Source organism: Sus scrofa, chromosome 13 (genome assembly GCF_054392235.1).
Source record: "Sus scrofa isolate SSC_HxYL_T2T_F1_AM1 chromosome 13, Sscrofa_HxYL_maternal_Yorkshire_Landrace_v2.0, whole genome shotgun sequence".
NCBI lineage: Eukaryota > Metazoa > Chordata > Mammalia > Artiodactyla > Suidae > Sus > Sus scrofa.
This window is the reverse complement of record NC_139395.1, coordinates 194,197,199-194,210,980: the sequence shown is the minus strand read 5'-3', so window position 1 is coordinate 194,210,980 and position 13,782 is coordinate 194,197,199. Positions and strand designations below refer to the sequence as shown.

Sequence of the window (13,782 nt, the reverse complement as noted above, 5' to 3'; positions counted from 1 at the left end):
TTAACTTGATTTAGGTTATAGTTATATAATAATATGCCTAAGAATATATTTACTTTCAATAGTAATGAAAAGAAAGGAAATTTAAAGGCATTGTCTCAGTGGATTCTGCCATGATTTCTAAAATATGACTCTGCTATGACAGTAAATTAAAGCTCTAAAACTCTCTATCAGTTTCCAGGCTTTTAAAAAAATTTTTCCAGGCTTTTTAAAATTCAACCCAAGCATCCCTGAAATGTGGGAAGTCATGTGCATTTCTAAAGCTATGTTATATAGTATTTGTTATTTACATTTGGGATATTTTCCACATTTCAAATAAAATATTTTGACCAATTTTCTTTCAAATAACCACCGAGGTCCACTGTACTACTTAGAAAACGTTGAAAACTTTCATTCTTTTTTAAATAGTCATTTCCTCATTATCTAGCTAGCTTTAACCTCAGTGCCATTTTGACACAGAGATTAAAAATATCTTTCACCAATCATAAAATATGTGCCCTTTTATGTCCTAAAAGGAAAAAAAAAAAAGATATAGAAAAAGATGATATCAGCTGTAGGGAGAGTCTGTTCAACTCTGTTTAAAAAAAAAAAAAAAAAAACTATATGTGCCACCATTTTATTACGTAGCTTTCTTCCCAGACCAGTTTTCCCCTGTGTGTTTGTGTCATGAAGATCTTTGCTTCAATTTTATGTATTTGTATGTCTCTTTTATTTCTAGCCTGAAGCACTAATAAGGAGGAAAGATTAGGAGTGACTTTGAGTTTGGTGTCTGAGAACTAGAACATGTATGGCAGGCTTGGTTTGAAATGAAGAAGGGTCAGGTGCATTAGATGAGTAGATAATTGAGTCATAGCAGCCTAAACCTTGAACTGACATATTTTCAAGGGAAAAAGAGCAATAGCATTTTCTGTCAACTCTGCAGCTCATAGCTAGTTTATATTGGCCTTTGCTAGTCAATTTGTTTGTGCACTTGTTTATTTAGCCAATTATAAATCTGTCTCTTATGCTTTGCAGTAACCTTTCTGAATGAATATATTTGTTAATTCATGATCCAGAGACTTGAAATATGTTTTTCTCCATATCTCTTTCTCAAGTAGCAGATAAGAAACTATTGGCTTAATTCAGTGATTATATTCAACTGCAGTTTCTGAATCTGGATTGTGATGGGCAGAAACAACATGGGAATAGGCTCAATTCAGGATTAGGTTTTGTTATCCTATTTAGTGATTAAAACTTCCAGGCCCTGCTAAAATATTGATTAACCCCTGTGTCCTTCCAGTAAGCCTTCTAAATGCCCTGCAAGCTGACGGTTCCATATGGACTACACTGTGCTCTGTAAGACTTCTCACTTGTCAGCATTGCTTATCACTCTGTGACCAACTCATGCCCTTTGAATGGCTATGGTATTCCTAAAGTTAAGGACCATAAATTAGAAATTCAAAATTAATGTCCTTGCTTGGATAGCATACAGTCCTTTTGGAAAGTAGAATTACCTGTTCCAAAGTGATTTCGGGTTCTTTTAGTGGTTTAAACAAGATGTGTTTTTATATTTTTTAATTACCACATAGAATTTGGGCCAGTTATTATTTTTGGAAATATTTTTTCACCTGCTCCTGGTATCTGTTGCTATATAACAAATTACTTGGAAACTCTGAGGCTAAACATAGTAGCCATTTTATTATCTTATCATCTGGGTCAGGAATTTGGATAGAATTCAGTTGGGTGATTTTTATGTTCCAAATGATGTCAATGGCTTTGCTTGCTGATATTCAGCTGGCAAATGGACAGTTCAAGAGGGACTAGGAGGTGTCATTTACGTATGCAGTATTTCTGCAGTGGTGCCTGGAGCCTGTGCTCAGCAGGGATTGTCCATCAGAGTGCTTACTAGTGGAATCTCCAGGAGCACAGTCTCAGGACCTTCAGACTTCTGACATCCAGATTCTTCAGTGTTGAAAGTGGTCCACCAGGAGTTGCGAGGCTGCTTATGACTTAGCCCCCAAATCCTAGAATACCACTTCTGATCTCTTCTACTGGTCAAGCAAGTCACCAAGGTCACCTCCAATTCAAGAAAGAAGGGCTGGGCTCCACCTCTCAGTGGGAGAAATAGCAAAGAACTTGTAATTATCTGTCATGTCTCACATTGCCCTGTTCTTTTAGTCCTGACATATGTTTGGTGAGTTCTACTGTACTAAAGGACCATTAAATTAGCAGGACAGTAACACCGAGTCAAAGAAAAATTCACTTTCATTATCATTTCTTCCTCATTTATTCATTCATTCCTTTGTTTGTTCAATAAATGTTAAATGATGGCCCAAGTATAGTCCTAGGTAGCAGGAATTGGGAGTTGAATCCCTCATAAAACTTAAAATTCTAGTGAGGGGAAGCAGAAAATTTATAGATACACTCTACAGCAAATACACAGTGGATGATTTATGCAGTATTTATGACAGCCCCATGAGGTAGATGTTTATAAGTCATGCTTACAGGTCAAATTAGAAGAATAAAGTCATAGAAAAATCTTACGTTTGCACAGCTCATTATTAAAATAAAAAAAAAAGAAAATAGGTCTGCTTGACTCCAGACTGTATATTTATATAGGATGAAAATTGATCAGTTTGATTTTGGTAGCAAACAACTTTGATTACTTTTTTTATTACAAAATTACATGTTATGTCTGGAACAATTTAGAAAACACAGTAAAGAAAAAAATGATATTAAAATTCATAGACTTGTATTTCTACTGCTCAGATATATTCACTGTTATTACTTGGGTATATATCCCTGTTTCTGTAAACTACTTTTAGGAAATAAACGATTCCCCAAACTTTGTGGCCTGAATATAACAACCATTTATTTGGCTCACAAGCGAGTGGGTTGTTAATTTGGATGAGCTCAGTAGAGCTCTGCTTCTTCCTCTCTGTTGAGCTTTCCCTGCTGTGTGTCCAGCTGTGAGTTAGCGGGCTGACTCTGCATTTGGGCACTGGCTGGCGGATGGCTGGGTGTTGCAGGTAGGTCGCCCATGGTCTCTTCTGCTACAGCAGGCTAGCCTGGCCTCGTTAACATGCCAATCACGGTATTTCAAAAGAGAGAATGAAAGTGTGTAATGCTTCCTGAGGCCTGGACTGGCATATAAACACAAAGCAAGTTTTAAGACCAGCGCAGGCTAAAGGAAGGGGAAATTACCTCCAACTCTGGATGTGCAGAGATACAGTTATATTTCAAGGGGTATGGACTCCAAACTTGGTAAAGAATTGCAGCCATTTTTTCAATTGAACTGTCGAGATACTTCTATTTCCCTCTACCCCCTCCCCTCAAGGCATTTTAGGTAAACACAAATATAGACATAAAAACACATAGGTTTTACATAGCTTTATATAAACTTATTTATATATTACAGGTATACTCTCAACAGTGGCTTGATTAAAAATTATTTGCTGCTTTTTTAAAGCAGAACGATTTATTACCTTTGCTTTAATTTGCATTTGTTGGATTACATGTGAAATTAAATAAATTTCCACATATTTGTCAGTTACTGGTTAGCAGTACTTACAGTTTACTGGGATGAGTGGGGGAAAAAATGTAATTGTAATGTATACATGTAAGGATAACCTGACCCCCTTGATGTACAGTGGGAAAATAAAAAAAAAATTAAAAAAAAATTACTGGGATGAGAAAAGGAGGCAAGATATTATATGGAAGGAAGCATTTTGCAATTATGTACTAGAAAGAAAATGAGCAGTAGAGTACCACTAATAGTCAACATAGGAATAAAGGGGAAAACTATCATGAGTACAAGAAGTGCCTGGTATGATTCCTGCCTAAAAGTGGAAAAAGAGGGAGAATTATACATCAAAAACACTTTTGGCAAGACTGAAAGAATGAGGGTGCCACTAAGAGAAATTGTGAAATGTGGAGAAAATGACTTTATGAAGAACTTCAGTCTTGAACATTGTGACAATAAAATACAGTCAGAACATCAAATAGAGATATTAAGCAGGCAATTGATAAATTATGGGAAGAGGTGTTTTTGTTTTTGTCTTTTTTTTCTCATAAAAGTAATGGTAGGACAATATTTTCCTTTCCAAGGGTATAACTGTTATTTCCTGAGCAAGAGAAATGCAGATATAATACCAAGAAGCATATTGCACTTAGGAAACAGGAAGAAAGGGAGATGAACAAAAGAGATGCCAAGAATTAAGCAGGATCATAGAATAATTTCTTTTTCACTCCCTGAAACTATTGTTTCATGCCCCCTCTTGCATCAAACAGCCACTGCACTTGCTCTCAACTGGTGATCATTGCTCACACTTGATTATTAAGAATAAAAGCTCTCACAAGATATTTAGGGCAGTGAGAATACCTGCACAATATCATAATGATGGATACATGTCATTACACTTTTCTCTAAACCCATAACACTTACAACACCAAAAGTGAAGCATAGTGTAAACTTCGGATTTGGGTGATGATGATGTGTCACTGTAGGTTCATCAGTTGTAACAAATACACCATTATGATAAGGGATGTTGATAACCGGGCAGGGGCGGGGTATGTATGTGTGTGTAGAGGGGGTAGGTGGGAAATCTCAGTACTGTTCCTGAATTTTTCTGTGAGGCTAAAATGCTCTAGAAAAATAAAGTCTCATAAATAATTAAGTAGCTGTATATAAAAATCTGAAATCTAAGAGGAAAAGTAGGTTTGGCTAAAAATTAAAAAAAAAAAAACCTCTCAGCTACCTTTAATTCCACCAAGAAACAGAAAATCTGCCCGTTATTGTGCCCATGTGCCATTATTGTCTTTGTTCTATCATTTACAATGAAAAAGGATAGTCCTTTTCCTTTCTGGAGCATTGTTCAATGAATCTCATCCCCTCTTCCCTTCTCAGTCTACCCTGACCCTTTTCTCTTCAGTAACATTTGCCTCTCTTTTTCCAAATCACTCTCATCAGCAAAGAAATAGGCTCTAGTATATCCCATCCAAAACAATAAAAACTTCTTTTGTCCTCATCCCTGTCTCCAGGTAGCAATAAAAATTGAATTCCAAAAACCTAAATTGTTTTACATCTGGACCCTTTATAATTTTTTGATCCCTTCTAATACCACTCTCCTTATGTCTGCCAATAATCTGGGCACTGAGGGCACAAACTGGTTTTCGAAAGAATTGTGCTAGGCTGCTCCTTCTATCGATAATAAATATGTCCATCCCTCTTGCCATCTCTTTGGCTGCTCCTTATATTGCTTTTTAATTTTCACATCCTTAGAGGACCTGGTGTGAGTTGAATTTGTATTTTCCAAAAGATATGTTAGAATCCTAATTTCTTATACCTGTGTCTTCTTTTGGAAATAGCTTTTTACAGATGTCAAGTTAAAATGAGGTCTGGTAGGGTGGACCCTCGTCCAACATGATTGGTGTCCTTATAAGTGGGAGGGGGGGTTGGAAACAGAAACCAACATGCACAGGGGAAGGAGAGAAGACAATATAGAGACAGACAGGGAGAAGATGGTCATGCAGCAGTGGAGGCAGCCATTGAAGTGATGCACCTGCAAGCCAAAATTCCAAGAAATGCCAGGAAGTGGGAGAAGCCAGAAGAGGTAAGAAAAGATTCTTCTGTATCCTTCAGGGTGAACATGGCTCTACCGACATACAGTCTTCCAGCCTCCAGAAGTCCAAGAGAATTCATTTTTGTTAGGTCACCCAGTCTCTGGTACTTTGTTACAGTAGCCCTAGGAAACCAACCCAGGACCTCCAATCTCTGCACTAACTAAACCTGTTTTTATTTTGGATCATCTTTCATAAGGTATTTCTTTCCTTCAAACCATTATTACATCAGGCCTCTTCACATGCATGAGTCTGTTTTGGTGTTTGCCACTTCCTTTTTCTGCAGTCAACGACCATGTCCTCCAGGTTCATTCTCATACCCTCAGCTCGCTGCCTGATATACAAGCCACAGTCAGTGCCTTATTTGCTATAATGTGAAATGAAGATACAGTGCCGTGCCGGGGAAGTCAAGGAAGTAGCAGCTCTAAGGAGAGAATCAGAATTAAGAATGTGAAATGCTGAAATGGAATCAGAAGGAAAAATGACCTTTGGGTTTTAGAATCTTGTGGAAGCAGTTGGTGACCTTTGAGCAAACAGTTTCAGGAAAGTGGGTATGGCAGAAACCATAATATGAGAGCTAAACACTGAGTCGGCAATGAAGAATTGTAGGACACAGGTGTAGGATGCCCTTTTAAGAAAGCTGGCAGTGAAGAGGCAGAATAACAAAGCAGAGACTTAAATTTTCTTTGGATCTTTAAATAAAATGGCAAGAGAATATTCAAATATGAAAGTAGGCTTATTGTTTATTAACAATAGCAGGGATCTCTCATGATTCTGGATTTGAGGAGAAAGAATTCAGTGGACTGAGAGATGAAGCCGTTACGAAACAAGGTGTTGAAAAATGTGGAAGAGACCAAAATCAGTAATAAGGATAAAGAGTAGATGACTTTGCCATGTTTCTTACTCAGAAATAAGAATAAATCAAAATAATGATGAAAATACTGTCATAGAGAGTATAGTATTGAGTGGCTTTTGTTTTGTTTGCTTTTTTGAACATATCTTTTCTCCTTTACTAGGTTATAAACATTTTCAGATCCACAATTTCTTCTATACATACAAAGAAATCTCAAAGTTTTTTTTAGTGAAATCCTCTTTTAATAAGTCATACATAGTTTGTATTTACTAGTAAGATTCTTTGTTCTCAATTTTATGCCCAACTTTAAACCTTTTAGATATTTCACTCCTGGAGTGGGGTAAAAAATTTATTTTCATTAAGTAATTTTCTGTTAACATAAGACCTACTATTGATTGAGTGCTTATTTTATGCCAGGCCCTGTCCTCAGGATTGTAAACAGATTTTATTATTCATTCTTTGAAATAACTCAGATAGATGTACTTCGTCTTTTACATAGATAGGGAAACTGAAGATTAGAGGGATTACTTGTCTAAACTCACACACAAAAAAAGTTGTAGAAATTGTAAGTGCCTGTCTGTAGAGCCTCAGGTCAACCTCTGCATTATTGAGAAAGTAGATATACCAAACAATTGCCCTAAAGGAAATTCTAGTGGTATATTAAGTTGTATTTTTCAAGTTTTATTATCCGTTAAAAGAAAAAATACTGTTTACTCTAACAACAGTAATAATCCGTGTCTCCACTGACTTTCAAACAGGATGATGATTGCCTGTGTTGTTTATCCCACACTTTCCTATCTATTCTCCTGACAATTTCCTATTTTGTTGATATTTTTTAAAAATAATGAACCTAAAATTTAATATCAATAAAACAAATGACTGACAAAAGATATTCTAAGCAATAAAAGCTCCAATTTCCTTGTTTCTGGAATCTCTTCCAAAGACATGTTTGACAAAAGTGAATCTCTTTTAAATAAATATTGATGTGTCCTTTTGGAAACTAATAAAACCTAATGCCTTCCACAGTGGGTAGCAATAAAAACGAAGTGTGCCTTGTTCAAGGTGGCCTTAATAGCTGACACCGAGGCTGAGTCAGATTTTATAAGTGTTTTGAATTATATTACTCAGCAATTATAGTTAGTGTGGGCATTGGTATGTGCAATTATCTAATGCTTTAAATTATCTAAATCAATATGTAGGTAGTAAAAGCCTAGACATATAACTTTAAGATGGTTCACATGAACTCATTTGACACTATGTTAATGTGTCTGTCCTATTTAGCCTGTATTTATACCTTGTAAACCAGATTAATTTAAAAGTTTAAGATACAGGCTGCTGTAACATTGTAAAATGAATGTTACCATTCTAAGGAAAACAAGTAACATTACAGGCAATAAAATCTCTAACTTCGTGCATGCTTCCCACTGCTGTCTCTAACATGGTTCTCCCTTCCTAAATTGCATGTCTTCCAAATAATTGCAGAGAAAAACTACAGTTGCTCAGTCACTAGACAGTTAATTCACTGGTTCTTTTCACATATTTCAAATTTATTCGCTTTTTATTTCTCACACTTTTCTGTAGGCATACAAATAGTTCACACATTTAAGGTAAAACACATTTCATTCTGCTTTTAAGAAATAGTCTTTGTATGGATTTAGTACATGGAGAGGAATTATCATTGGGATTCCATTTGTATCAAGATAGACTGATATTCTGTTTAACAACTGTTAAGTGCTGTTCACGGGCAGGTTTGGAGTTTAGGCCAAGGAGAATCTGTAAGTGTAAATACAAATCTTGTTACATATGATTAAGTAAAATGACTTGAGTAATTGAGAAATTACTCCAGCCTTAGATATTATACACTGAAATCTTAAATGCCTGTGATACCTAAAAAAGATCATTTCAGCATAGCCTCATATCGTCCATATGTGAAACTCCCTTTGTGATCCATAGGCATTCCAGGTTTATTCTCAGTGACAACTGACCTGCAGAGGGTAAATGGCTCTGTAAAGCATGTCTGGATTGAGAAGGACACTGAGAGGTTATCTGGCCCAGCTCTCTCTTTCCAGCAAGGCCATACTTAAATCATCTGAATAACTTAGACATCCTTTTATTAGAGCTTTTCAGGAAGAATATTTCTTAGCTCTCCTTATTCAACCATGTAATATTTAACAACCCTCATCATCATTTTTCTTTTTAATTCATTCATCTAGTCTCTTTAGTTCAATTTTGTATTAAAAAGTCCATTCCCTAATTTTTCTTTCTATAGGAGAATATATCCATTATCTACATGTGATTTTGCCCCCCCTCTGACATCATTCAACAGGATCAGGAGCCAGCTGAAATTAGAATTTAGTTTTGTTTTTAATTTTTGAACTAAGCATAGATGGCATTTCTTTTGTTCTAAATGGTTTTTTTTTTCTATAATGTTTCTCACATCCTTCTAGACATTCAGAAAAGTTTTCTTTTTAATCTGTCAAACTTCTTTCTTTATTTCCTTTCTAATGCTCTTAGATGTGATGGTCATTATTCTACCTTTCTCACATGAATATCGTCAGTTCTTTCCTGTTTTTCCTGGTCATTGGATGCACGTGGGAAAAACTCCTACTGTACACTTATCTCCATTCACCTTCTTTACCCCTTATACTGGATTATTGATTGAGCTCTAGAAAAATTCTGAGTTTCCAACAGCAATCCGACCCTCAAATATTGCTTAGAAATCCCATCTTTTCCCTAGTTCATTCTCTCTTATTTTCTAAAGTAACTATTTCAAACCTCCTCCACTCATTTAAAATCTCCATTCCTATTACCACCCTCCTTGACATGAGTGAGCGACCTTAATTTCTACCTGACAGAGAAAACCAAACTCTCAGGAATCCTTTGAACTTCCTGTACCACCTCTCCTACATCCATCCTCCAATTTCCACACACACATAACCTCACCCCCTCCCCTCCCTGCACACTTACTCTTGTTAACTAGAAGTTGTCCTTCCTGTCTAAGGCTAATTCCTTTACATCTGGATCTCATTCTTTCTCACAAAATAAATTATCTCCTAATTGTGTGTTTCTTCAATCTCTTCTGGTGCCATCCTGTCACGGTTTCATCATGTTCAATCATGTTCAAAATTTTCCATTTTATCAAAAGAACAGTAATTAAATTTTTCACCCATCTCTCTCCAGGATCTGCCTCCTTTCTTTCTTCCACTTGACAGTCAAGGTCAAGCATTTGTAGGAGCTACTTACACTTGTTGCCTTTATTTCCCATTTGTCATTCATAGGTTACCTTGTGTTGCCTATCTTCATCTCCTACTGATCTGCTTTCTCACATGTCATTAATAATTTGTTTGTAAATGCAAGGAATGAATTCATTGGTTGTCTTATTTGAATTTTCAGTAGCATTTCACATTATGGACTCTTCCTAAGGTAAAACTCAATTCATTTGTTTCTATACCACCATCTACTCCTGATTTTGGGTCATTGCATTGAAACCTTCCTTGGAAGTTCTTTCTTAGCTCATCAGTTAAATATTCGTGCTCATAAGAATTCTGTTTTTGATATCTTTTGTATGGTTGTTCTCACCTTCTCACACAGCTCTAATGAATAACTATATATTTCATATCCACTTTCAGATATATTTCTACTTTTTTTTTTTTTTAGGACTGCACCCAAGGTATATGAAGATTCCCAGGCTAGGAGTTGAATTGGAGCTATAGCTTCCAGTCTATGTCACAGCAATGCAGGATCCAAGCTGCGTATGTGACCTGTACCACAGCTCACAGCAGCACAAAATCCTTTACCCACTGAGCAAGACCAAGGATCGAACCCATATCTTCATGGATACTAGTTGGGTTACTGCTGAGCCACGTTGGGAACTCCCTATTTCTGCTCTTTCATTGCACACATCCAACTTGTGAATGGATAAATTTACTTAAATATGCTCCTGACAGCTGCAATGTGTTGTGTCCATATCTGAGCTTGTCCACTTACTGTCAAGTAATTTTCTTTCCTTGTTGTCATTCTCTCAATGAATGGTGCCATTACCATCCATTCAGCTTTTCAAGTCAGAAACGAGTCTGGCATAAATTCTTCAGTCACCAAACCTGTTATTTTAATGTTACCAGTCTTTACCCTATTCTGGGACACAGTTATTTCCTGCTCAGATGATGATTGACTCATTAATTGTTCCAGCTGATTCTTTAGGCTGCAAGAAGTTTCCTTTTTTCCCTGGTCTGGTCATTTATGTTTTATTCTTAAAATCCATTAATTAATGGATATGTACTGAATTTGTAGTATAGCCTCACAGAAAAATTATCCATAGGTTATTATCAATGAATGTAAAAGTCAGCAATTTGTCAGTGAGACATATTTTAAGTTTCATATGATTTCTTTTTTTTTTTTTTTGTCTTTTTTTGCTATTTCCTGGGCTGCTCCCGTGGCATATGGAGGTTCCCAGGCTAGGGGTCAAATCGGAGCTGTAGCTGCCAGTCTACGCCAGAGCCACAGCAACACGGGATCCGAGCCGCGTCTGCAGCCTACACCACAGCTCACAGCAACACCGGATTGTTAACCCACTGAGCAAGGGCAGGGACCGAACCCGCAACCTCATGGTTCCTAGTTGGATTCGTTAACCACTGTGCCATGACGGGAACTCCTCATATGATTTCTTAAATCCTTTCCCCAAAATATTGTGTGAGTTCAGGTCTAGCTTTGTAACCTTCTGTGCTATTATCTGTTTTTTTCAAATGAGAAATGGTCCAAGTTCATACAGCCAATAAGGACTTGAACTCAGATCCCTCTGATCACAGTGTTCATTCTTATTCTGCTGTGAAGCACTATTTCCTAAGTCATCATTAAAATACAAATTGAAAGATTGAGTCTGATGATGTAAGTTTAATTCTGCACTTATTTAATATTAATTTTATTAGAGTGGTGTTTTTTTATTTTAGTGAAAAACTAACATTTTTCTTTTTGTTATTATTCTTGTTTTACTTAAAGAAACTTTCTCTTTAGTGTCTATTTTAGCTTTTGAGATTTTTTTTCTAACTCTTTTTTATGAGCATTCCTCTACACATTTAAAATGAGCATATAAGTCATTCAAAAATCTTCTTATATTTACATAGTCACTGAACACATTTCTTTTCTGTTGTCTGTGGGAAACTATGAATCAAAACAAAATATCAATTAGTACCTTAAGGACTGTGGATCCAATATGTGATTTTGCTGTGATTGTGTAAAGTCTTAATATTTAGCTATCAGGCTGGCTGAATCAAACAGGACTAGTTAATCATATTTGAGTACAATCTACTGTCAGTATGTTCATTTTTCTTCCTGAATAAGGCCCCATGTTTACAACTCCAAAGTATTATATAGGTAACTTATCTTTTTATTTTTTCCTTTTTTTTTTTTTTTTTGTCTTTTTAGGACCACACCCATGGTGTATGGAAGTTGCCACAGCAGTGAGGAATCAGAGCCACACCTGTGACCTATACCATAGCTTATGGCAACACCATATTCTTAACCCAGTGAGCAAGGCCAGAATAGAACCCCTGTATTCATGGATATTAGTCAGGTTCATTACCACTGAGCCATGACAGGAACTCCTAGGTAATTTATTTTAATCTCAGAGAACAGTAATTAGATTAGTTGAAAAGAGTTAAACCTGTAGTAAGTAAAGTTTAAAAACAAAATTTAACTTGGTACATTTATCTCACTTAATGCTTATGAAAATTTCAAGTATCATGTTGTTTCATTTTTCAGATAAGAAAATTGAGGCGTTTCTGTCATGGCTCAGTGGAAACAAATCTGACTAGGAACCATGAGGTTGTAGGTTCGAACCCTGGCCTCATTCAGTGGGTTAAGGATCTGGCATTGCTGTGAGCCATGGTGTAGGTCTCAGACATGGTGCGGATCTGGCGTGGCTGTGGCTGTGGCATAGGCTGGCGGCTACAGCTCTGACTCAACCCTAGCCTGGGAACCTCCATATGCCGTGGCTGAGGTCCACAAAGCAAAAAAAAAAGAAAAGAAAATTGAGACATAGAATGTCATCAACTTGCTGCAAGTTGTGGCATAGGTCACAAATGTGGCTTAGGTCTGGCGTTGCTGTGACTGTGGTAGGCCTGCAGCTGCAACTTCGATTCAACACCTAGGCCAGGAACTTCCATATGCTATCAAGGTGTAGCCATAAAAAGAAAAAAAATACAGCAATATTTTTGAATAAGACATGATCCTTGTCCATGAGAAATTCACAGATTACCTGACGTTTTAACCAATGTTTGCAAAATGATTTTTTTGGTGCTATTATATTAGGATTAACTATATTGCCAATCCTTAGGTAGAAAGAGGTGGGATATTGGCAATTTCATAGGCATGAACTTTTTAAAAATGTGTAATTTGTATCATGATGGTTAAAGAAAAACATGACCAACTGTGTCAATTAGACCAGCAAAGCCTTTAGAGAAGAAAAGATGCTTAAGCTGAATGTTGAAAGGCAAGTCTGACAGAGTTCAATGGGCTGATCAAGAATGATACATACATAAAATACGGAAACATAGAAGAGTGTTGTGTGCCCATAGAAATCCAAGAGGTTTGTCAAACTTAAAACATAGTGTAAGGGTGCAAAGGGCCACTGCATTTGGGTAGAGGGGTTCAAGTTGTGCACCGCGCCAGGACGTGATGAGCCTTTAGGAGGTACCACTCACAACCTAGGCATGTATTGACTTTTATGACTTCCCCAAGGCAGACTTAGAGATTCTGACTTCTAATAATGAAAACCTGGAGCAGCCAGGAGTCCCTTGAGACTGTTTCTCTTTGTTGTCTCTTTTTTCTCTGATTCTAATTTCTCATCTCCCCTCTCCGATCTCTCATCTCCACGGCCAAACAACTAAAAAGTTTCAAACAGAAGAAATGCTTGATAATGAAAACTACAATGATGATGATGATAGTGAATGATTGTGATAAGATTGTCTAACTGCAATTGAATGTTTTGTATTTACCAGGCACTCTGCTAAGGCTTTTACACCCATTATGACAATGTGAGAACAGATACTGCTATTATCCCCTCAACATGTACTTAGTTATATCTTGGATGAGTATCTTCTGGGTGTGTGTGTGTGTGTGTGTTATAACAATACATATATGTATATCTATATATGTATATAGAGATATATCTAATCTTAAGAACTGCCACAGAAAATTTTATTTGGGCTGATTTTAGTTATTAATTCTTCAATGTGAAGTGGGCATTCAAATCTCAGAGGGCTAGTCTAAGAAATGAAAAATGAGACAGCATACTCCAAATAATAATTTTCCTCTAAAATTCATATTTCTACTGTGAG

The 13,782-nt window shown here is 36.5% G+C and overlaps 1 protein-coding gene and 1 long non-coding RNA gene across 6 annotated transcripts in view; one reads left to right on the top strand and one right to left on the bottom strand.

The window, feature by feature from the left end:
- ROBO2 (roundabout guidance receptor 2) overlaps positions 1 to 13,782 on the top strand; it is a 1,676,226-nt gene that overhangs the window by 254,734 nt on the left and 1,407,710 nt on the right. The gene's annotated exons all lie outside the window — the stretch shown is intronic.
- On the bottom strand, positions 4,836 to 12,644 carry LOC146397820 (uncharacterized). The gene is made up of 2 exons (XR_014823719.1): positions 12,424 to 12,644; positions 4,836 to 10,875 (listed from the first exon to the last, which is right to left on the bottom strand). It is a non-coding gene; the product is annotated as an uncharacterized LOC146397820 (long non-coding RNA).